At 41.9% G+C, this 26581-nt stretch overlaps 1 long non-coding RNA gene across 1 annotated transcript; it reads right to left on the bottom strand.

Moving 5' to 3' along the window:
* Nucleotides 1-892: 892 nt before the first annotated feature.
* LOC139530595 (uncharacterized) lies at nucleotides 893-25767 on the bottom strand. Its single transcript, XR_011666076.1, has 4 exons — nucleotides 25577-25767; nucleotides 25142-25272; nucleotides 7343-7443; nucleotides 893-1059 (listed from the first exon to the last, which is right to left on the bottom strand). It is a non-coding gene; the product is annotated as an uncharacterized lncRNA (long non-coding RNA).
* Between the last annotated feature and the right edge of the window lie 814 nt (nucleotides 25768-26581).

A 26581-nucleotide genomic window follows, 5' to 3' on the forward strand; every position in this document is an offset into this window, starting at 1 on the left:
TGGAGATGTTAATGACTAGCAGAGTTCCAAACTGTCATGTCGTGGCGTGTTTGTGCCATCTAGTAGCGCCTAGTAGCGCTTGGCCCCTGTGCACCTGCTGCCGGATTCATTATGGATTTCTCTAATGGCTTTTTGAGTTTTAATAGCATGGTTTAGCTCCGTGCCTGTAATGAATCACTAGATGTCATCCCAGGGCCTAATGAGAGAACTCACTGTTTCTCCAAATGGGCAGACGCTCTGCCAGAGCTGTGGCAGCTCCATGGATCCTCTGCTTTATTAATTCTTATGCAGTATTTGTTTGTGTGATGATCTATTAGTATGTGGATGCCAGTTTCAGAAGGATACAGTTGCATATGGAACAAAAATATAAATACAATATGTAAAGTGTTGGTCCCATTCTTCATGAGCTGAAATAAAAAAATGTCTCGTAGCCATTTAACATGTACTGTATCAAACAACTCAAATTCATATAAACTGCCACGAACACAACAACGAACTTGTATTCACTTGTCCCTGGCTATGTAGACTGGCAGCCCAATTCTGATCTTTTGACCAATCACATATTTTTTTTTTTTACATTAACTCTTTTTCAGACCTGTTCTGATTGGTCAAAATACCAATAAGTGAAGAAAAGATCAGACTTGGCTGCCTGTCTAAACACAACCTATTTGTCCTATTCTTCAGTCTTGTCTGGGATATATATTTTAGTTGGCACACCTGTGTGATGTCTTATATACGTGAATAAAAATGTATTCACCTTGGATATGAGACTTGCATTGAATTTAGACCTTTTTGAATCATAAGCTCTAAATGTTGTCTTGATGGAGAAAGTCTGCATGTTGTCAGATGTTTAAGTTACCAGAGTAGTAACCTTCCAAAAAGGGAACATGAGTAGTTTATACCAAACTTTATTACATTTGGTGGTCAAACCCCCAAATTTGACCATTTACAGCCTTGATCGTTGCATCCTTCCTCAGGGAACTGTCTTCTGATAGCTGACAACAGGGTGGCAGGTTTTTTGATGTGCTGCTCTAGAGTTCCATAGCCCATCAGACTCACCTGGGAATAGAAGGATGGACACGTTCGTTTTTATAAAAGTCCGGGAGACTTAGAAGGAGGAGAGTGCATGAGCTTGAGTGAGTACAGTAAAAAAACTCCAACCAGTGGCCCTGGATAATTAAGCAATAAGTCCTGAGGGGGTGTGGTATATTGTCACAACCTGATCTGTTTCACCTGTCTTTGTGCTTGTCTCCACCCTCCATCCAGGTGTCACCCATCTTCCCCATTATCCCCAGTGTACTTATCCATGTGTTCTCTGTTTGTCTGTTGCCAGTTAGTTTTGTTTCGTCAAGCCTACCTGCGGTTTTTCCCATGCCCCTGTCTTGCTCTAGTTCCTGTTTTCTAGCTTTCACAGTTTTGACCATTCTGCCTGCCCTGAGCCTGCCTGCCATTCTGTACCTTGTCATACCACCCTGGATTACTGACCTCTGCCTGCCCTTGACCTGATCGTTTGCCTGCCTTCTGTAATAAAGTTTTGTTACTTCGAAACTGTATGCATCTGGGTCTTCTCCTGAGCCTTGATAGTACGAACTGGCCATGACAGACCCAGCAGACTCGGACCAGCTCCGCAACGCCGTCTCCTCCAAAGGAGCCACCATTGGAAGGCACGGGGAGTTGCTTCGTGGTCTTATGGAAGGGTTCCAGACCTTGGCTGAACGCCATGACTGCACTGGAGCAGTTCCGTGGGTTGTCTGTCAGGCAGCCTACCACGATGGTAACCTCCCAGCTCCTCAGTAACCCAGCTGTTAGCAGCGTGGCGTCCCCGGCCACTCCGTTTTCCCGAAAACCCCGCTTACCTCACCCGGCACACTTCGCTGGAGAGTCGGGAACCTGTCGGGCGTTTCTCGTGCAGTATTCTCTTATCATCGTACTGCAGCCCTCCTCCTTCCCCTCGGACCGCTCGAAGATAAGGTCTCACGCTCATCACGCTCACCTCATCACGCTGATATACGGGAGGGCTCTCGCCTGGGCTACGACCGTGTGGGAACAACAGTTGGCCGTATGCTTCACTCTGGAGGAGTTTGTGGCTGAGGTGAAGAGGTTTTTTAATTCTCCATTGTCCGGGAGAGAGGTTGCCCGGAAGTTACTCCAGCTTCGGCAAGACTCCCACTGTGTGGCAGACTATGCGATGGATTTCCACACGTTGGCAGCTGAGAGAGCCTGAAACCCGGAATCGCTGTTCGTCACGGTCCTGCACAGATTATCTGAGGAAGTTAAGGATGAACTAGCAGCCTGGGAACTACCGACGAATCTCGACTCGCTCATTGCCTTGACCATCCGGATTGATGGACGGCTACGGGAACATAGGAAGGAGAGGAAGTCTGATTTCACTCGCCTGCCCAAGGATTCCACATCGCCTCCGAGGCATCCCGGAAGTCCCCGTCGTCTCCGCTGCCAAGAGGTCCCGAGGCCACCCGAGTTCCCCAGAGTGTCCCCGAAGTCTGCCGATTCACCCCTTCCTGAGCCGATGCAACTAGGCAGAGCTAGGCTGTCCCCAGCCAAACGCCTACACCGGCTTCACACAAAGAGTTGCCAGTATTGCGGAACTACTGGTCATTTCGTGTCCTCCTGTCCACTAAAAGACCAGGCTCACCAGTAGGAGCGAGTACTCTAGTGGGCCATACGGATAACTTTTCCACTCCCCTTACCCCTTTCCATGCCATCCTGCTGTGGGGGAACCAGTCAAAATCTCTCAGGGTACTCCGACTCTGGGGCCGATGAGAGCTTTATGGACACTACCCTGGCATCGGAGCTGGGCATCCACACTCAGCCCCTGTCCATTCCCATGGATGTTAGAGCTATGGACGGGAGCTCTATAGGCCGGGTCACCCACAACACCACACCTATGAGTGTCAGGGAACCACAGCGAGGCTATCCAATTCATGCTAATTAACTCTCCTCAGGTTCCTGTGGTATTGGGATTCTCATGGCTCCAGCAATACAATCCTGCTGGTGCCATCATCTGCTATAGCCCGTTCTGCCACGCCCATTGCCTGAAGTCAGCGCAGCGCCCCGTGACGTCTTCCGGTGGGAAGTTGCCCCGGACCTCTCCGCCATTCCCGCGGAGTACCAGGACCTCCGGGAGGACCGGGCCACTTCACTTACTCTGCACCAACCCTATGACAGAGGGATCACCCTTCTCCCAGGCACCACACCACCCAGGGAACAACTGTACTCTGTTGGGTCCGGAGAACAATGCTATGGAGACCTACACGGAGGACGCCCTAGCTGCAGGGTGTATACGTCCTTCTGCCTCCCCCGCCCATGCATCGAATACCGGGGCCTCAACGACATCCTGGTGAAGAACCGCTACCCGCTACCGCTCATCGCCTCAGCCTTCGAGCCGCTCCAGGGGGCCATCGTTTTCTCCATGTTGGACTTGCGGAATGCCTACCACCTGGTGCAACTACGGCAAGGGGATGAGTGGAAGATTACCTTCAACACGGCCAGCGGCACTATGAATATCTGGTCATGCCATTTGGCCTTACCAACGCTCCAGCTGTGTTCCAATCCCTGGTCAATGACGTTCTCCGCAACATGTTGAACCGGTTTGTCTTCGTCTACCTCGATGATGTTGTCGTTTTCTCCCACTCAGCCCAAGAACACGTGCTCCACGTCCGACAGGCCCTCTAGCTTCTCCTGGAGAACCAGCTTTTTGTGAAAGCGGAGAAATGCAAATTCCATCACTCCACCATCCCCTTCCTTGGTTACATCATCGCTGCAGGGAATGTACAGATGGATCCCGGGAAGGGGAGAGTGGTGGTGGATTTGCCCCAGCCTACGTCCATGTGCAGCTGCAATGTTTTTGAATTTCTTAACTTTTATCATCGCTTTATCCGGGGTTACAGCACCCTGGCTTCCCCCTTGTATGCACTCACCTCTCCCAAGGTTCCGTTCACGTGGTCCCCAGCTGCGGACCAGGCATTCCAGAACCTCAAGCACCGCTTCCCCACAGCTCCCATATTGGTTCATCCTGACCCGTCCCGTCATTTCGAGGTGGAGGCCAATGCTTTGGATGTCGGAGTGGGGGCTGTCCCAGCGTTCTGCCCTGGACCTCAAGTTACATCCGTGTGCCTTCTTCTCCCGTCACCTCAATGCCACAGAGAGGAATTACGATGTGGGAAATCGTGAGCTTATCGCGGTGAAGATGGCGTTGGAGGAGTGGAGACACTGGTTGGAGGGGGCGCTGGTTGGAGGGGGTGGAACAACCATTCATTGTGTGGACGGATCACAAGAACCTGGAATATCTCCGCAAGGCCAAGCATCTCAATTCCAGGCAAGCTAGGTGGGCCCTGCTTTTAACCTGCTTTTCACCCGGTTTAACTTCTCTCTCTCCTAACGACCAATTCTCGGAGCGGGCCAAATTCAAAATACAAAATCGTAAAAAATTCATGAAAATACAAGTGTCTTACATCGTTTAAAAGCTTAACTTCTTGTTAATCCAGCCGCTTTGTCAGATTTCAAAAAGGCTTTACGGCGAAAGCATACCATGCGATTATCTGAGGACAGCGCCCCGCGTACAAAAGCATTACAAACATTTTCCAAACAAGCAGAGGCGTCACGAAAGTCAAAAATAGCGACAGAAATATCACTTACACGGCCCTAAAGAAGTTAAGCCATTTTGCCACAACTTTGGAAGTATGCTTGGGGTCATTGTCCATTTGGAAGACCCATTTGCAACCAAGCTTTAACTTCCTGACTGATGTCTTGAGATGTTGCTTCAATATATCCACATAATTTTTCATCCTCATGATGCCATCTATTTTCTAAGTGCACCAGTCCCTCCTGCAGCAAAGCACCCCCACAACATGATGCTGCCACCCCCGTGCTTCATGGTTGGGATGGTGTTCTTCGGCTTGCAAGCAAAAAATACGATCTTTGTCCCCATATGCAGTTGCAGACCGTAGTCTGGCTCTTTAATGGCGGTTTTGGAGCAGTGGCTTCTTCCTTGCTGAGCGGCCTTTCAGGTTATGCCGATATAGGACTCGTTTTACTGTGGATATAGATACTTGTGTACCCGTTTCCTCCAGCATCTTAACAAGGTCCTTTGCTGCTGTTCTCGGATTGATTTGCACTTTTCGCACCAAAGTACGTTCATCCCTAGGAGACAGAACGGCTCCTTCCTGAGTGGTATGACGGCTGCGTGGTCCCATGATGTTTATACTTAGGTACTATTGTTTGTATAGATGAATGTGGTACCTTCAGGCGCTTGGGAATTGCTCCCAAGGATGAACCAGGTCTACAATTTCTTTTCTGAGGTCTTTGATGATTTTGTTTTATTTTCCCATGATGTCTAGCAAAGAGTTAGTGAGTTTGAAGGTAGGCCTTGAAATACATCCACAGGTACACCTCCAATGGACTCAAATTATGTCAATTAGCCTATCAGAACCTTCTAAAGCAATGACATAATTTTCTGGAATTTTCCAAGCTGTTTAAAGCGACATTCAACTTAATTAATGTATGTAAACTTCTGACCCACTGGAATTGTGATACAGTGAAATAATCTGTCTGTAAACAATTGTTGGAAAAATTTCTTGTGACATGCACAAAGTAGATGTCCTAACCGACTTGCCAAACCTATAGTTTGTTAACAAGAAATGTGTGGAGTGGTTGAAAAACGAGTTTCAATGACTCCAACCTAAGTGTATGTAAACTTCCGACTTCAACTGTATCGTCAAGCCTACCAGTGTTTTTTTCCCGTGCTCCGGTCTTTCTCTAGTTCCTGTTTTCTAGCTTTCCCGGTTTTTGACCATTCCACCTGCCCTGACCCTGAGCCTGTCTACTGTTCTGTACCTTTTCACACCACCCTGGATTACTGACCTCTGCCTGCCCTTGACCTGTCATTTGCCTGCCACCCTGTTTCTGTAATAAAGTTTTGTTACTTTGAAACTGTATGCATCTGGGTCTTCTCCTGAGCCTTGATAGCATATGGTCAATATTCCACGGGTAAGGGCTGTTCTTATGCACAACACAATTTGGAGTGCCTGGATACAGCCCTTTGCTATGGTGTAGTGGCCATATACCACAACCCTAGGCTTGTGTTGTGCTGTCGTCAGAAAAGTTGCAAAGACTATCCATCAACCAATTAAAAAATGTATTAGTGTTTTCCCCCACCAAACAGCCTCATTGGACATGCATTTTGGTTTGAAGGTAGCCTTACTATATGGTTAAAGTTGTATCTTCATGTTTAACTTCGCTCTCACTACCCTCTGAACCCTAAACCTCTACCCTGACCTCCAATTGGCCCAGGGCCTCCTACAAAACCATCTAATCAGGGTTTTGGGCTCCCGAGTGGCGCAGTGATCTAACATGCTAACCACACTGCTTGCTTTGCGTGCACATACATGTTATTCAATCATTGCACCCACACTGCTCGCGCTCGCCAACGAGCATCTGCGTTGCCAAGCGCTAAAATAGAAGCCAGTTCTATTTGTGATGCTGAACGTGGTGCAAGTCCTGCCTCTCTTCATTGGTTTATAGAAGCAGATACCTGCGTGCCATCTCCTCATTGGTTATACCCACATGGGTGATTGAAAGATTACCTGAGTTTGGTTGGTTGTCGTGGTATATTATGAAAGTTAGATGTCAATCGCCGTATAAAGACCAAAGAAGAAAAAGCCTGGAAGAAGGAGAGATGACTAGAAACGATTCGGTTGGCCGTTTTGTGTGGAGTAATTGTCGGAGTAGAGGACCTTGTGCATTTCAGGTAAAATAACAACAAAATGTTTATATCCCAGAACAAAATAGGTAGCAACAGCAAGCTAGCTAAATAGGACAAATTAGCTAGCAACTGCAAGCTAGCTAGCTAAATTTCCATAAATGTTAAATGCTTTTCGACCTGTCCCCAAATTAATATAATTGGTTCAGAGTTTGTTTTGGTATTTCAACCTGCGTGTCGTGATCGCGTTTGGTGTGTGGGGACAAAATCAATTTGTGCACGATGGCGCACACGGTCGTCCGGTTTGGGTAGTGTGTAAGGCACTGCATCACAGTGCTTGAGGCATCACTACAGACACCCTGGTTTGAATGCATGCTGTATCACAACCGGCCTGGATTGGGATTCCCATAGGGCGGCGCACAATTGGTCTAGCGTCATCCGGGTTTGGCTGGTGTAAGCCGTCATTGTAAATAAGAATTTGTTCTTAACTGACTTGCCTAGTTAAATAAAAGTTACATAATCACAGTATCTCTGACAGGGAGTTACTTCTGGAGTAGACAGGTTTATGGTGCACAGGGCTTCTCCACTCATCATATGAGTGGAGTACAAATATGCATGACTTACTAACATGGAGTACTCCATGTTCCTGCTGGTAGCAGGCCTCAACCTGGATGCAGGGATATGTCCTGCCTTGGAGTAATGTTGTATCCATCTCCACCAGGCTCCTGGAAATCATATGACAAACTTGCATAGATTAACAAAAGAAAATGGTAACTGTATTTAGTCAATTGAAGTCATGCCAGCCATAGGTTCTTTACACTGGAGTGTACAGGTTTTTGTTCCAGCACTTCTCTAACACCTCATTCAACTAATTGTGGTCTAAATTGAACTAAAACTTGCACAGTTTAGTCCCCTGGGACAGAAATCACCCATGTCTGTATTATTGAATGAGCTTCCCAAGTTATAAGCTTTGCTACAATTCTTCAATTCTTGTGAATAAACTCCACGAACAAGATGATTTTCCTGGTGGCTGGGAGGTTCCCAAGTTCTTTAGATCTGTCTGGGTGTTAGAGATATGCTTCAACCTGAGGAAAAGAGCAGAGGGGGGAGAAATTAACCTCACTGCTTAAATGTCCGTGCTCCTTCAAGTTGCTGAGAACCCCAACTACCTTGAATGTGCCATCATTTTGTAAACAGTTTTTCATATTAATAAGCTTGCTTATTGTCACCAGTTGTCACCAGTTTATTTTTAGCTTGCTAGTCTATTTGCAGTGTAATTGAGAGGGCTATTTTTCTTGGAAACTTATTCATTCACCAGTTAACCTTTCTAGGACACACGTTCCGCTAGCGGAACTCCTCGACAACATTCCGCTGAAAAGGCAGCGCGGGAAATTCAAAAATATTTTGGGGAAATATGTAACTTTCACACATTAACAAGTCCAATACAGCAAATGAAAGATAAACATCTTGTTAATCTACCCATCGTGTCCGATTTAAAAAATGCTTTACAGCGAAAACACAACATATGATTATGTTAGATCACCGCCAAGTCCAAAATACACACAGCCATTTTCCCAGCCAAAGATAGGAGTCACAAAAAGCAAAAATAGAGATAAAATTAATCACTAACCTTTGATGATCTTCATCAGATGACACTCATAGGACATCATGCTACACAATACATGTATGTTTGGTTCGATAATGTGCATATTTATATCCACAAATCTCATTTTACATTGGCGCCATGTTCAGAAATGCCTCCAAAATATCCAGAGAAATTGCAGAGAGCCACATCAAATAACATAAATACTCATCATTTACTTTGATGAAAGATACATGTTTTACATAGAATTAAAGATACACTTGTTCTTAATGCAACCGCTGTGTCAGATTTCAAAAAAACTTTACGGAAAAAGCAAACCATGCAATAATCTGAGACCGCGCTCAGATAGAAACAAAATGTCTCCGCTATGTTGGAGTCAACAGAAATACGAAAGTACATTATAAATATTCCCTTACCTTTGATGATCTTCATCAGAATGCACTCCCAGGAATCCTAGTTCCAAACTTGTCAAACTAAGTATAGAATCAATCTTTAGGATGTTGTTATCATAAATATTCAATAACGTTCCAACCGGAGAATTCCTTTGTGTCTATAGAAGTACTGGAATGCAAGTCGATATCATGTGGAATGCGCGTGACCAGGACCTGGCTCTCTGCCAGACCACTGACTCATTCCCCTCTTATTCAGCTCCACATCACAGTAGAAGCTTCATTCAACGTTCTACAGACTGTTGACATCTAGTGGAAGACGTAGGAAGTGCAAACAGATCCATATCCCACTGGGAATTCAATAGGCGATGAGTTGAAAATCGACCAACCTCAGATATCCCACTTCCTGGCTGAATTTTTTTCAGGTTTTGCCTGCCATATGAGTTCTGTTATACTCACAGACATCATTCAAACAGTTTTAGAAACGTCAGAGTGTTTTCTATCCAATGGTAATAATAATATGCATATATTAGCATCTGGGACAGAGTAGTAGGCAGTTCACTCTGGGCACGCTATTCATGCAAAGTAAAAATGCTGCCCCCTATCCTTAAAGTTATTAATGAACAAACAGGCAGTGGAATGAAGAAGTTTGACAAAAAAGTGTTCAAAAGTCAGTAACAAGTCAAATACAGCTAGAGTTAATCGTTTTTTTTTCTAGAAACCTAGCTAACATTAGCTACACTGCAGTGATGATGGTGGGAGTTAACTAGCTACCTGTCCCCCCAGCAGTTACAACTAAGCAGGTTCAATTGAATGTTAAATGGCATTTATATAAACAATCAATCAGATGGTCAAGTAGCAAATATTTTTGTTTTCCCCTCGTAACTAAAGCTGCAGTGTATTTTTTTATTCACAGCAGAATATTCATGGCCATAAACTGACTTGCAATAATTCTGAAAATACCTTTTTTGCAAATCTTATTGAATGTATTCAAGTTTGTGACCGTTGTTAAACCTTTCACACATCATGATGCAAGCTTGCGAAATTAAATTACACATTTGCGAATCGTATTTGCAACCACGAATCTGAATGTGCGACCACGAAACTCAAAATACAAACTCATGTAGTTCTGTCATCATTATAATCCCATAGCACCAGATACTGACTGGTTTTCTGATCCACGCCCCTGACTTTTTTTTAAAGGCATCTGTGACCAACAGATGCATATCTGTATTTAGTCTTATCCATAGATTAGGGCCTCATGAATTTATTTCAATTGACTGATTTCCTTATATGAACTGTAACTCAGTAAAATCTTTGAAATTGTTGCATGTTGCGATTTATATTTTTGGGTCACGATGATGAAGAGCATGGATAACCTCACCTCTGTGTTGCACGTTAAGTGCTCCCCCAACGGTAGGGAGCAGCCCAGGAACAACAGGGGATGGATGATCTGGTTACACACCTGCTATACTAATGAGTCTCAGAGCTCTAAAATAAGACAAATCCTCTAACTGAGTTTCAGCTGCCTGCCTCCTCATTTAAACAGGAAATTGTATTGCAAAGTAATAACACGAGAAATCAATTAATTAATTACTTTGCTTTTATTCACAATCAGAGAAAGATCCCTTATTGAATGAATCTGGAGGTAAGAGAAGATGCGTTCCTATAGCACTCAAAAAGGTGAAATATACATGTCAATAATTTTCACACTATCAACGTGCCAACGTGTCAATGTCAATGTATTCTCTATGGCGGATTATATATTCCATATGAATGTATGGGGTCATGTCAATATCTATTGGCGGGAGGTCTGTTTGGTCCGATTTAAAAGAGAGGGGAGTATACTTCTCGATAGCCAATCAATATGACCTCTACAAAATGTATTGGCATAATCAATCACGCAGTCGCATACATATTTAAACATTCTGTCTTTCAGCACTAGGTGACAAGTTGTATTAACATTCATAACATTACATACTTTCAATGACGGATGTCCTACAGATAGAGCATTACTTTTAGACCTGAAACATGTGAAGCATGTGAAGCCTATGCAGACTATGCACCTTTTCTGATGAATCATTGATGCAAACATTTGCTGTCAAATATTTATTTTAACACATTTTTGTGTTACAACAATTTGTTATGCGTTTTTTTTACGAGCATGCATGTATGTTCGATCTGTTCACATCTAAAACAGACACCTCTTTACAAATTGACAGCAGGTGTTTGTGTAATGTAATCATAGCGGTAGAACATCTTGTCTGTGCTGGAGACTCTAGTCTCCTGCAGAGGTAAAGGGCAATGTTGTAACATTGTTGTACATCTACAAACTGTATGTCAGTCCAGAGTCACTCATGTTGCAGTTGTACAACATCCAGCAATGCACATTTGTTAGGTCTAGAAAATACCTTCTAACCAGACATCAAATCCCAGGCTATACAGTCATGTTCAAGGTGGTCCCCACCCTACATTATGCATCGACTCTCTTCTGGGTTTGGATACAATTGTTCCTGTAAGTATCGACCATAGACTAATGCTCTGCAATGAATACGAATAAGGTTATTTTAAAGTGAATTTGATGAAATGTTCCACATCGAGTCACGGACGACATATAGCGCCGTATATTTGTTCTACCCGTACAGCACTGCAATACTTCTGTTTGTCACCGGAGTTTTGAAATCAATCAGACTCTGTGTTATTCACAGTCCGACATCAAAAAGGCATTACTTTCTGGTGCTTTTAATTTTCAATCCCTCTGTCAACACTGCTGAAATATGGAATCTCATTACTTTGAACAAGTGGGGAGGGGGACAATATAAATCATATTTCATTTCATACCAGGTTCATACATAACTGACTGCCTATGAAGACTAGAGAGAGAGAGAGAGAGAGAGACTCACACCATCAGAGTAGGACCAATGTGTATGTTACAACTGCTTTGTTGTGATGGGAAATGTTCATCTCTGTACTGAGTCATACCAAGTTGACTTCTTTAGTCAATATGTCAGAAGAATATATAACATCATATAAAGAATATATAAAGTCAATGATTACAAAATATTGGTACATGAAAGTCGCAAGTGTTTTACTTTAGCTGAATACTGTTACAAGCAGGGTCAGACGCTCATTCATCTCGGAAACCCAGAACTAAGATCTCAAGTAGTAATTGCGTCAGATAGTCAATTAAGTTCTAAGGGAGATATATGAGAAAAGATTCCATAATCCCTCCCCCACCCCTCCTATGGGCCAGATGTGTCCTGCCCTTTTGAATTTCCAAAGATGCACGTCCACTAAATATGATTATTTATTTGTTTTAAATAACCAGTGATGAAAAACCTGTGCGCATGAACAACTGTTGCCCGTTAGTCAACGCATCCCACAGTATTTTGACAGACGTTATGATACTACTCATGTTGCGTAGTCTTTTCATGAGAGATAAGACTTTCAGAGCCCAACCTTGAATACAGTTCTTCTGTACTGCTTGTGTTGTGTCCATTTTGCTCGTTAGAGAAGAGATTCTGCTAATTATTCATGACACACCATAGTAGATTGAGATACAAATTGAACGCGGTGTCCTTTTAAATCCATCAATGTACAAAGTCGAATAATTCATGTCTATAACAGACCTCTAAATTATTCATTTGCCAGGGTAATGAAAATATGCAAATTAGAATTGCTATCAAAAGAGAATATGTAACACTCCTCACCCGTCGTAATTAGAATAAGTCATTACTTCAACATTATTTTCTGAAGTGGAATTATTAGGGACTGTCACATTCTCATGGCATGTGAGAACACCAAATCCTGTTTGATTGAAAATAATTTATGATGACTCATTTAATACAAACAACTTATTTTGAGGGTTTGGTTTGTATGACTGTAATGAAAGAACAATTGAACTAATGAAATGAAAAACAGTATCACAAGCTGAATGTTTCCTCGTAAGCTATATAGGCATCCACCAACAACGTTCAGTGGTGTTAATTTAGTTTCACCCATACCAGTCAGCCTTACAGAACCTCATCATAAGTCAGGGTCTTTCCTCTGAGTGAAACAGCACTTGTTCCCAACCAGCGTCTCTCACTCAGCTGCTTCTGATTAAGCAATGAAACCCTTCAATCCTTTGCCCTTAGTGTTCTGTTTCTTTTCTCCCCCATCACATATAACGGGCCCACAGAATCGTAACCCAACAGAGAACTATTCTGAAAGTTTATCAACAGCTCCTAGTCAGTCCTCCCTCCCTCTTTGTGCTCTCCTCCCTGGGTTCCTCTTCCCTTCCTCCCATCCACTCCTCTCCCTCTGGGCCCACTAGAAAGAAGGCCTCTGTCACTAACCAGGGGAGAAAATGGCGGAATTCATCCCATGCTGTGTCGGTTCTAACACTCCCCGAGCGTGAGACATCCCAGGCTCAGATTACAAGCAGAAGATTCATTCCTTGCGTTTCTCCTTGTCACCTCGCTTTCAATGCCTCGCATTAAGCAATTTGCCACAGAATAATGGCCGCTATCAGGACAAGGGAAGCCCCCTAAAGACTGGGTGTCTATGCAGCCGTCACGTTGAGTGGCCAACAGTCACGCGGTTGCTGCATTCCTACATCTACATACACTTGATTCGTGTAGATAAAACAGAGCGTGGCCTGTTTGTGTGCTTTGGTGAATCCCATTCATTTCCATAGCCTTTCGGAACAACAAGCACGGCTTTGGTATGGGCCATCATAGCTGTTGAATCACTTCACATAGTATAGGAGTGAGTCATGAAATTTAACCCACACACAGTGTCCTGATATCAAATCCACCCATTAGCTGAATTAAAGATGAAATCATGGTCAAGAAGGCTTAATATACAATGTTTGCTGTTATCATCTTCACATGCTAGGCATTGCAATGGGCATGTAAGTCGCTGTAAGATTCTGTAAGTGGCCTATCAACTGATATGTGAACTCCCCTGCTTCTCTACACTGGAAAAATAGTGCTGATTAATGGCTCTCTCGCACTGCCTGGCTGGTGCCAGTTCTGATGTAACTCTGTCAGGAAGCAGTCTGTTTGCAGATATTTCAGACAAAGCCGAATGCCAGCTAAGCTTGAGTCACTCTATTCTTCAGTGTGCCTATTTTTCTAGTTTCAGGGAGGGTGTTTAGCGTGTACAGTACTGTCCTCAATGAATGCCAAGCGAAACAAGCAGGGAAGTCCATTTTCCAGTCAGTCTGCTATAGAGAGATTAGATGCTGTAATGTGCTCTATATGAATAATATTCATGAAGAAAGAATGCCCAAATCAACAAATGACTGAATAGTTTTATTGTTTCTATGAAAAGTTATATTTTGCTATTTTCTAAAGGGAATGGACAGGTGTAACATTATCATTTGAGTATAAAGAACAATTTCTGAGGAATATTACAGCTAAAGACATTCTCTCTTTCTGATGTCTACAACTGAGATCTTTGACCAGGTACTGAGAATGCGTAAGTCTTGCCTTCGCTCTGACAATACATCTGGCAATAATAACCAATCCAGTCTCTGAACCGAGTGCGCTCTGCCTAACAACAGTGACCCTCCATGACCCTGGCGTTACCCTTGTGTTCTCCTTAGAGTCGTAATAACCACCGGGGCCCATCTCCCCGTTGACCTGAAGCCCACAGAGAGGTGAGTTACATCACCTGGCCCAGTGGCCTAATCCACAGAGCTCGGACACAGAGACATCAGTCTGGGGCAGACTACTTTGCAGACATAGGGAAATGACAGGCGATATTACCTTTCGCCACCAATCGTGAGCCTGGCGAATGAATAAGCAGAGAGATCCGATTAGCCTGATTACCTCATCATTAGAGAGAGAGAACGAGAGAGAGAGAGAGAGAGAGAGCGAGCGAGAGATAGAGAGTTCATTTCACAGTCTGACTGCACTGCAGTCTCTCTCATTGGTACAAGGGGCTAATCAATGGATAGATTATGTAATTGATATAAGAGCCAGGGCGAGTTGAGTGACACTGAGTGGTATTGCAGTGGGTTCGCCTGACCAATGTCTCAACCTGTCCATTATTTATGTTTGGTAATGTACAAGTAGTTCAGTACAGGATGTCCATGTTGGTCTGAGAGTCCTGTTCTTTACTCCATTCGACTAACAATAAGCCGACTCTTTGATGGTTAGGCTTCCAGAACTTGTCTGGTTATGTTTTATTTTGGTTTCATGTCTTTTTTTACTCATAGATAACCGAATTGAGAAAGTATTGATTTAGTTTCTGACCACCACATTTTCCTGAAAGATCTCAGAGCAAATACAGCAACAAACTGCATGTTTTTGGAAACATTACCATGGTCAACAATTAACAGCTAACCAGTAAACTCAACATGAGGAAATGACTGATAACCACCCATGTTACCCTTGACATGAACAGTCACTCTTTGAAAGTTCAACCTTCCAGCAAACCAAATTGCAGGACTCCTAGAATTGTAAGAATTTTCCTTGAAAATTGCCTTGGTAGTAGTCTTCTGTAGCGCAGTTGGTAGAGCATGGCGCTTGCACTGCCAGGGTTGTGGGTTTGATTCCCAGTGGAGATGTGCATGGTTAGTCAAATATCCAAAAATACTTTAGTGTTAGAAATTATAGGCATATCTTAACCCTGGAAAGTTAAATTAAAATATCCATGTGACATTGTTACATAAAATTACATTTCAAATTATTTTTTTAATAAAACTTTTCAACAAAGTTTTTATTACATGCACTCCATAAAAAGACCAGTAGCCTGCCAGTAACATTGACATGTGTAGCTTGTTGTTTATGTTGGCCAATCAAAGCTGTAAAGAGGCTAATGTGTAGCAAGTGGAGTAAAAGTTCACTCATGCAAGATGGAATTAAATGACATTAGCTGTTGTTTTATCTGAATGGGGTTGGAGAGAAAGCGTAGCATGTAGCCTCAATTAGCTTAGCTAGCTATAAGACAAGCACTGTTATATGGGATGATAAATAATGTGGCTGCTACAAGTTAACTAGTCATGGCTGTAGCCGAGTTGCTTTGGCTACTGCGTTTCTCTCTCTCCCTCTGTCTGCTCCATAGCTCCCATCTCACACACACCGGCCCCTCCGCAGGTGCAGCAATAGAGCACCAGCCTCTCTCCCTCGCGCAGGTAAAAAAAATTATGTTTAAAAAACAACATGTATTTCGAATATCCGGATATACAACAAAAATGTATGATATTATTCGAAGAGTGAAATTATTTCAAACTACTATTCCTAATTCTCTGGACCACCCATACGTAAAAATGTATGCACCCATGACTGTAAATCACTTTGAATAAAAGGGTCAGCTAAATGGCATATATTAGTTCCTGGAGTCTGGCATAGTCGTTAGCACTCCGGACCATGCCCCTGGCGAAGGCGCCGACGTGGGTACGAATCCCATCTCAGCCCTTTCTCTCTGTCTCCCCTCTACATTCTGACTATCACTGTCCATAAAATTATTAAGAAAAATACTGAAAACTATATATTGAAAATTCTCAAACATGATGAAGTGAACTTCAATACTCACACTGTTACACCAACTGACTGCCACGAATATTCACGGCTAACTGTTTCCTCACACAACCCCCCCCTTCTCTATGTTCTCTTCCACCGTATGTTATTAGAAAGTCTGGACACATTATCCATCCTGTTGTCACCACTGAAGACAGCCCCCCCCCCCCCATCTCTCCATACCTTTTTCACTGCGAAGGACATGCGATGACAGAGGAGTCAGCGTGAGTCACAGTGATCCTCTCCTTCATTCCCATTGACCTGGGAGAGAGACGGTGCATTCCTTCCCCCCTTCCTCCTCACTCCCCCCCATCCACCCCCTCCACAGGGCCCAGCTTTCTCAGGATCCAAATTCCTGCCCATCACAGCTCCCACAGTCCAGCCATACAGGCGTCCAATTACATAGCCCCTGCTGGGAGATGGGACGGGGACAGCTCTCCCCCTCTCTCTCTCTCCCTCTCTTTCCCTCTCTTCCTGGCCTGTCAAAGCTGCCGTTGATCCTCCTCAAAGACATCGATTGTGTATTTCATCTTGGGTTTACCACTGCTGTTTCCTCATTATCCGCCCTTGTTGTTTCCTTTATCTCCACAGGTCCCTATTCAAATCTGTGGCACGCACTAGTGCTTACTGCAATAATCAATGTACATGGGCAAGTCCAGCGGAAGGTCAACCTGAGAAAAATGGAAATTTGCCATTTCAATGAAACCACGTTCCTAATTATCCTTAAGGTATTGTATATATTTTGTTGTGGAGACTTTATTTGACCAGTGTACAGTATGTAGGAAATTGCATGCTTTTCTTTGATGCCATTAAATACCTGCTTTGAATTAAGGTTAAAATATGTCTGCAGAAAGAACGCAGTGTGAACTATGATACTAACTTTGAAACTGACTTTGAACAAAAATATAAGTGGATTTACACCCGGTAACAGAATTACGGTAAGAGAATTTCATCATGGGTCCCTGATCTGTACTAAACAGAAATGCATCATTTTGGATGTTAATTTCATTATTTTTCATGGTGATGTATCCTGAATAGGTACAAAAATGTAGACGTATGCAATATCCTTCTTTGCATATTTGGGTATTGTTCTACACACGGGTTATTATTCTAATGAGCTCGGCCCCCAAACAAGACCACATTTGGTTGGTCTGGAACAGACCACATCAGAACCAATCATAGAAGTCTACGGTTCACAAGTTTGGACATCACAGCACAGTAGAGAACAGTAGACTACAGTATACTAGATATGTTCAGTACAGTACAATACAGTCAATTTCTTTACTTTCCTGTGCTGTACAAACTTGTTTAACATAGACCTCTATGTTTGGTTCAGATTTGGTCAGCGCGGACTACTTTTCAATGTCTATTGTAGCCAATTCAATTGGTAACAGAATTACAAGTTTCAATAACTTAATAATTCATAAACAATTTTTATATCAGTGAAAACACTATAACTGATTGGTAGGTCTACCTTTACTTGTTACTTCTGTGAACTTTATCCTACCTCCTCACGAGGGAGAGAAATTAGAAAATGTCTTAAAGGTATGTGGGTTTTTGGTCACGGAATTTAAAGGCACAAGGCAATGTTTCTTAAACTTACAGAAGGTAAACAATTTCTCCAAAACGAAATATGAGTGTTGATATTAGTTGGCAGGCGTCTTTACTTCAACAATATTGTATTTTGATGTATTACTATAGCTATTAAGACTTTTTTTGGTAGATGTTTCCAAGATACCTTTTCCATATATTTGACCAGAAATCAAAGCCTTTGCTTATTCCTCATTTTTAGATTGGAAAATGTTTAAAAATGTCTTAGCCTAATTTAAAAAGCTTTAATTTTACATCCTATTTGACATGCTCCTATGAACTTCAAATTGTTGCTCATGGGTCCTTTTACATGGAAATGCCCCTATGTAATATTCAAGATACCTGTAATTATCTAGTTCTATGTTACTTTGGTGTCTGTTGACATTGTTTTTTAAATGACATTTTAAAACTTTCCAAATAACAAATGTTTTAGAAAAAATATAGTTTTGAATGTCTATTTCAAACTCTGTCGTTTGTTCTCTCCAAAGCAATAATGTAGATGACCACCTTTTAAAAATGATAATTTTCCTTTGAAATGGCTATCCACCACGTAAGACTTACAAACTCACAGACCTTTGCTAATATGTTCAGTTTCCCAGAAAATCTAATCATCCATTTACTTATCCAACATGCCAATATTTAGAACTCCGCTCCCCCAAAGAGTACTGTAGAAACACGTATCAAAAGTGTAATTTATGTTTTGTTTGTCTATCCTCTGAGACATTTAGATTGTGGTTTTGTGTGCAAATATCATATCTATATTGCTGGAGTTGCCCACATGTTGTCCAGTTTCTTACTGGAACACATGTTTGTATAGCTTTTTACTGTGTTTATGTTTTTGCATCAACGTTAATATATAGAAAGTACTAAGATTATACTGTCAATGGGTATGCTATTTACTTTAATTTTGAGAAGTTATATACAATTTAAGTTTGAGCAGGCACCAGCAATTATTTTGTATTTATTTCAGCAGTCGAAAAGGAAAAAACTTTAGCATGGTAAGTTTGATTACATTTTCTCTTCTTAAAGTTGCATATCTTTCCCAACCATACAGGTTTCTACAGTATCTATTTACCTTGGGCCATTTCGGTGACAGTTAGTCTTCCAGCCTTAAAGAAGAAAGACAAATCAGATTCTGTAGTACCTCAGTGCTCACTGAGTTCTGTTCTTACTCCCTAGCGTAGACATATAGGCTAGCAGAAGCTCATACGAGACAGACAGGTTTCAGATGCTACAGTAGTTATAGCTGAAGCTTATTTTCAATATGTTTCAGATGCAATCTTCTCTTCCACTGTAATGAAACAACCCCTGCCAACCACACTGGCTTTTTTCCCACCGCTAATCTCACATCATTGCGTCAGGCCTGTCATATTGATTTCTTGGGAAAGTAGCCTTAAATTGGTCTTCCTTTGTCAATCTGGGGCTTGTTACTAGGCAACAAGATGACCCAACTACCATGTAGATCCCTCTTCTGGCACAGTGCCAAAAAATGCAATCTGAGAATACCTGTCATTTCTCCAATATGAGCTATGATGATTTGCTGGGTGAAGATGGATTTACTGTATATTTCAACAAATACAAATCAACATAGGTGCCACAACTAGAATTACATCTCATGAAGAGCAGAAATATTTATGAGATATTCAAATTTCCATAATAATTTTATTAGGCTTTTGTGAAGATTGTTTAGATCATTCATCTAAAGAGCACAATGTTCTCCAATTGGTTTTAATGTGATATCCAATTAGAACTCCTATTGGTCTTAATGTGACAGCTTTGGAGGCCACATTATTTCATGACAGTTATTCCAATATCAATTGTACATCAAAAATGAATATGACATAATCATATGAAGAATTGTCACCAGCATTGACAAATTCTTCCAAATATTCAAATATACAGTTGTGGATAAATATATTCACACCTTTTGCACTTTTCTTAAATAATTCCCTATTTCTTCTAAAATAAGTAGACATATAAAAAACTTAAACACCTTGTCATTGGATTTAACACTGCATAAACTATTATTATTTTTAAATTAAATTTAACATTTTAATATTAGAAAATGAAGACAAATGGCATGGACAAAATTATTGGCTCCCCGTAGATGGTTGCACAGCCTTTGGCCAAGATAAAGGCTTATTATGTGGACAAACTCTTAGTGTAGCCATCAATGAGCTTGCTGCACCTTTCTACTGACAATTTTGCCTACTTTTAAGCAGCAAACTGCTCCAATTCATCAATATTTGAGGGGTGCCATCCACCAACTGCTGTTTTCAGATTTTGCCATAGGTTTTGGATGTGCTTCAGATCTGGACTCTTCATTGGCCACTCCAGAACAGTCCAGCATCTCTTCTTTATTAGCCATTCCTGAGAGCTTTTTGATGTGTTTGTGGTCATTGTCCTGCTGGAAGACCCATAACATTCAATGGAAACCCAGGTTTTGGACACTGAGTTTAACATTGGACTACAAAATAGCTAATCATCTTCTGATTTCACATTGCCTTGTGCATATTCAAGGCCCCCCAGTAACTGAGGCAGCAAAGCAATCCCACAGCATTATCAAACCTCCATCTTTGATTGTGTTTTAAAAATTGTATTATTAATTTGGTCGCCAGGAAACACAGTGCTGTATTGCCAAAAAACTAACATTTTGTTTCGTTGGTCCACAGAACATTATCTCCAGGATTCAGGCAATTTTTTGGGTGGATTTGTGAGAAGCTCAATCAGGCTTTCTTATGTCTCCTTCAGCAGTGGGGCTTTCCTATGCTTACCAATGACCAAATGAAGCGTTCAAATTAAATAACAAGCTCCCTACAATCAGTTATGTGGGAGGTTCTACAATGATAATACGGTTGTGGGTCTTCCAGCAGGACAACACCCCACACATAAAAATCACCCTGTAATAGTTCAAAAATAAACTATGAACTGTTCTGGAGTGGCCAGTTACAAGTCCAGAACTGAATCACATCCATAACCTATGGCGTGAGCTGAAAACATCAGTTGGTGGAGGCACCCCTCAAAAATGGAAGAATTTTAGCAATTTGCTGCTGAAGAGTGGGACAAATTACCAGTAGAAAGGTGCAGCAAGCTCATGATGGCTACAAGAAGCATTTATTGGCAGTTCTTGGGCAAATGCTGTGCAACCAAGTACTAGCTACGGGGTGCTAATAATGTTATTTTTATTTTCTAAATTAAAATTGTAAACTTAAGATCAAAAATAAAATTGGTTCTGCAATGTTAGAAATCAAATCCTCATATTTAATTTGTCAAATTTTGACCACTTCGTCTAAATTGGGAGCTTGTACAACTCAAAAGTTGAATACCAAGTAAATTAGAGAGATTCAATTAAATGATAGGCCACCCGCTTTTTTTCACCTTGGACCAACTTAACATAATTGAGCCAAATGTTTTAGATTGAACACTCATGAAAATACACCCAGAAGCACATATTTTGGTTGTGCAAGATTACAATGAGTATTCCATAATAAATAAGCCATGCTTTTGATTTGGTCATTAGCACATCTTAAAACTAATTTCAAGCTGCAATGTCCTTGTTAACGACCAATAAATGTATTTCATGTTCACATGAACACTGAGCACATTGTTTGTGTGTGATTTTCACACTGCTGCGTCATGGCTGCTTCATGTTATGATCAAGTTTACTTACAGTGGGGAGAACAAGTATTTGATACACTGCCGATTTTGCAGGTTTTCCTACTTACAAAGCATGTAGAGGTCTGTAATTTTTATCATAGTTACACTTCAACTGTGAGAGACGGAATCTAAAACAAAAATCCAGAAAATCATATTGTATGATTTTTAAGTAATTAATTTGCATTTTATTGCATGACATAAGTATTTGATCACCTACCAACCAGTAAGAATTTCGGCTCTCACAGACCTGTTAGTTTTTCTTTAAGAAGCCCTCCTGTTCTCCACTCATTACCTGTATTAACTGCACCTGTTTGAACTCGTTACCTGTATAAAAGACACCTGTCCACACACGCAATCAAACAGACTCCAACCTCTCCACAATGGCCAAGACCAGAGAGCTGTGTAAGGACATCAGGGATAAAATTGTAGACCTGCACAAGGCTGGGATGGGCTACAGGACAATAGGCAAGCAGCTTGGTGAGAAGGCAACAACTGTTGGCGCAATTATTAGAAAATGGAAGAAGTTCAAGATGACGGTCAGTCACCCTCGGTCTGGGGCTCCATGCAAGATCTCACCTCGTGGGGCATCAATGATCATGAGGAAGGTGAGGGATCAGCCCAGAACTACACGGCAGGACCTGGTCAATGACCTGAAGAGAGCTGGGACCACAGTCTCAAAGAAAACCATTAGTAACACACTACGCCGTCATGGATTAAAATCCTGCAGCGCACGCAAGGTCCCCCTGCTCTAGCCAGCGCATGTCCAGGCCCGTCTGAAGTTTGCCAATGACCATCTGGATGATCCAGAGGAGGAATGGGAGAAGGTCATGTGGTCTGATGAGACAAAAATAGAGCTTTTTGGTCTAAACTCCACTCGCCGTGTTTGGAGGAAGAAGAAGGATGAGTACAACCCCAAGAACACCATCCCAACCGTGAAGCATGGAGGTAGAAACATCATTCTTTGGGAATGCTTTTCTGCAAAGGGGACAGGACGACTGCACCGTATTGAGGGGAGGATGGATGGGGCCATGTATTACAAGATCTTGGCCAACAACCTCCTTCCCTCAGTAAGAGCATTGAAGATGGGTCGTGGCTGGGTCTTCCAGCATGACAACGACCCGAAACACACAGCCAGGGCAACTAAGGAGTGGCTCCGTAAGAAGTATCTCAAGGTCCTGGAGTGGCCTAGCCAGTCTCCAGACCTGAACCCAATAGAAAATCTTTGGAGGGAGCTGAAAGTCCGTATTGCCCAGCGACAGCCCCGAAACCTGAAGGATCTGGAGAAGGTCTGTATGTAGGAGTGGGCCAAAATCCCTGCTGCAGTGTGTGCAAACCTGGTCAAGAACTACAGGAAATGTATGATCTCTGTAATTGCAAACAAAGGTTTCTGTACCAAATATTAAGTTCTGCTTTTCTGATGTATCAAATACTTATTTCATGCAATAAAATGCAAATTAATGACTTAAAAATCATACAATGTGATTTTCTGGATATTTGTTTTAGATTATGTCTCTCACAGTTGAAGTGTACCTATGATAAAAATTACAGACCTCTACATGCTTTGTAAGTAGGAAAACCTGCAAAATCGGCAGTGTATCAAATACTTGTTCTCCCCACTGTATATAGGCCTAGGGGAGAGTGGGGTAAGTTGAGCTGTATATTACATTCAGCATCACTACATCAAGGGAAATATACATACAGTTGAAGTCAGAAGTTTACATACACTTAGGTTGGAGTCATTAAAACTCGTTTTTCAACCACTCCACAAATGTCTTGTTAACAAACTATAGTTTTGGCAAGTCGATTAGGACATCTACATTGTGCATGACAAGTCATTTTTCCAACAATTGTTTACAGACAGATTATTTCACTTATCATTCACTGTATCACGAATCCAGTGGGTCATAAGTTTACATACTGTACATTTAAACAGCTTGGAAAATTCCCCAAAAGGATGTCATGGCTTTAGAAGCTTCTGATAGGCTAAGTGATATCATTTGAGTCCATTGGAGGTGTACCTGTGGATGTATTTCAAGGCCTACCTTCAAACTCACTGCCTCTTTGCTTGACATCATGGGAAACTCAAAAGAAATCAGCCAAAACCTCAGAAAATGAATTGTAGACCTCCACAAGTCTGGTTCATCCTTGGGAGCAATTTCCAAACGCCTGAAGGTAACACGTTCATCTGTACAAACAATAGTACGCAAGTGTAAACACCATGGGATCACGGAGCTATCATACCGCTCAGGAAGGAGACGGGTTCTGTCTCCTAGACATGAATGTTCTTTGGTGCGAAAAGTGCAAATCAATCCCAGAACAACAGCAAAGGACCTTGTTAAGATGCTGGAGGAGACGGGTACAAAAGTATCTATATCCACAGGTAAATGAGTCCTATATCGACATAACCTGAAAGGCCGCTCAGCAAGGAAGAAGTCACTGCTCAAAAACCGCCATAAAAAGCCAGACTACGGTTTGGAACTGCACATGGGGACAAAGATCATACTTTTTGGAGAAATGTCCTCTGGTCTGACGAAACAGAAATATAACAGTTTGGCCATAATGACCATTGTTATGTTCGGATGAAAAAGGAGATGCTTGCAAGAACACCATCCCAACCGTGAAGCATGGGGGTGGCAGCATCATGTTGTGGGGGTGCTTTGCTGCAGGAGGGACTGGTGCACTTCACAAAATAGATGGCTTCATGACGAAGGAAAATTATGTGGATATATTGACGCAACATCTCAAGACATCAGTCAGGAAGTTAAAGCTTGGTCGCAAATGGGTGTTCCAAATGGACAATGACCCCAAGCATACTTCCAAAGTTGTGGCAAAATGGCTTAAGGACAACAAAGGCAAGGTATTGGAGTGGCCATTACAAAGCCCTGACCTCAATCCTATAGAAAATGTATGGGCAGAACTGAAAAAGCGTGTGCGAGCAAAGAGGCCTACAAACCTGACTCAGTTACACCAGCTCTGTCAGGAGGAATGGGCCAAAATTCACCCAACTTATTGTGGGAAGCTTGTGGAAGGCTACCTGAAACGTCTGACCCAAGTTAAACAATTTAAAGGCAATGCTACCAAGTACTAATTGAGTGTATGTAACCTTCTGACCCACTGGGAATGTGTGGAAAGAAATACAAGATACTATTATTATCTACTATTATTTGGCTAAGGTGTATGTAAACTTCCAACTTCAACTGTATATGCATTTATTTCAGGATGTTGTGTATCCCTGGAAATAATCAGAATTTGTTTAAACATAACAGTTTTGAAAACATAGCTTGTCCTAAAAAAAAGTGGTCTCCTGGCACAACTTTCCCAAGGTATGGGGTAAGTTGAGAGTAGGGATAGGGTAAGTTGAGCCACCATGGGGTAAGTGGGTGATGGTGTCCTGTGACACCATCACCGGTGGTGTCCTGTGGGTGATGGTAGGTAAATGTATAATTAATGGAATGGGGGTGTATTTTATTGTATAAATCAAATGTATGCCTATGTTCAGATACACATTTCTCTGAGTATCACTTACCTTAACAAGTTGTCTGGGATAGGGATGTTTTTTCGTTGTACCAGCAAGTTCTCTTCATTTGAGACAATTAAGCCCGCATGAAACTCTGCTATATTATCATAGACTCGCTTTCACACAGGCACATGTTTGTTTTCTTTTTTTTCAATGTACCTCTTCAGTATATTTTTGTATCTTTTGCTGGTGCTCGAATGTACTTCTTCACTTCCTTGGCTGCTCTCTCAAGAACCTCAAGACCCCTGCTCGTTTTGCTTTTGTATACACAGGGCATGATGACGTCTGCTCTGTAACATTTAAAAAAAACCTGATATGCATGACACATTGAAAAAATACAATGCGAATTATGCATAAAACTGACTAAATGTAATCATAATTTGTATAGGGTATGGTGGCCATTGGCTCAACTTATCCCAAGGAAAACATTTTGACTATATTACCCCACACAGCTACAAGGATGTACTTTCATGCCAAGTTTAGGACCTCCTATTGTAGCTTATAGAGATAGAGACCACAAGCATCATGAAACCTCTAACACAATAAGTTAATTTGCCTTTATGAAAATCTGTTTTTTGGACCTAACTTGCTTACTACTTTTTCAATGTGGTTTCTTCCTTCACAGACTCCATGAAAGGATGTCACAATGTTCGTAATAATGATGGTCGGACCAAGGCGCAGCGTACGTAAAGGGAAACTTAAGCAAATACAAAACAAATAAAGACTAAACGAACCGTGACGACAATGTAGTGCTAACAGGCAACTAAACCTAAACAATATCCCATGACCCACAGGTGGGAAAACTGCTACTTAAGTATGATCCCCAATTAGAGACAACGATAACCAGCTGCCTCTAATTGGAATCATACAAATCACCAACATAGAAAATCAAACATAGAACCCCACATAGAAAATATAAACTAGAACAGCCCCCCAGTCACGCCCTGACCTACTCTACCATAGAAAATAAAAGCTTTCTATGGTCAGGGCGTGACAAAGGATTACCTCTTCCTTAATATTTGGTCACATGATTCATTTTGTGTATGGTTTCCGAGAAACCATGGATGGCTCAACTAACCCTTTAGCTCAACTTATCCCACTCTCCCCCACACACAGTAATCAGATAAGGTGTGTATGTTTGTGTGTATTCCCTTGCACATTTTCCCTTTGGTGTGCCCTCTTCCATTGCATTAACGACCGCGATAACTTATTCAAACAAATTTAGACAATTTACGGATGGGGATTGGGATTCTAATGAGAAAACGAAATACAAAGGAGGAAATGAAACACTGGCTACCCACACAAATAGCTGTAATAACCATATCTACATCGGGGCTCTGTAATAACTTCTACTGCATCGCATATCAGAAGAAAAAATTCTAATAAAATAAATGTCTATCTGGAGTGACTCTAAATTAATATCGCATTACGGTTTCGCATCATACTTCTTTGGTCTCATTTCAAAAAGAGAAAGGAATTACACACTAATTAAATATTTTAAGCAGGGATATTGCCACTGGTGATACATTTTTTTTGTCATTGGCTGATTGGAAGTGAGATGTTGAGGACGTTACCTATCAATCAGGAGTGATTATGGCT

The sequence above is a fragment of the Salvelinus alpinus genome, chromosome 9, assembly GCF_045679555.1.
Source record: "Salvelinus alpinus chromosome 9, SLU_Salpinus.1, whole genome shotgun sequence".
Taxonomy (NCBI): Eukaryota; Metazoa; Chordata; class Actinopteri; order Salmoniformes; family Salmonidae; genus Salvelinus; species Salvelinus alpinus.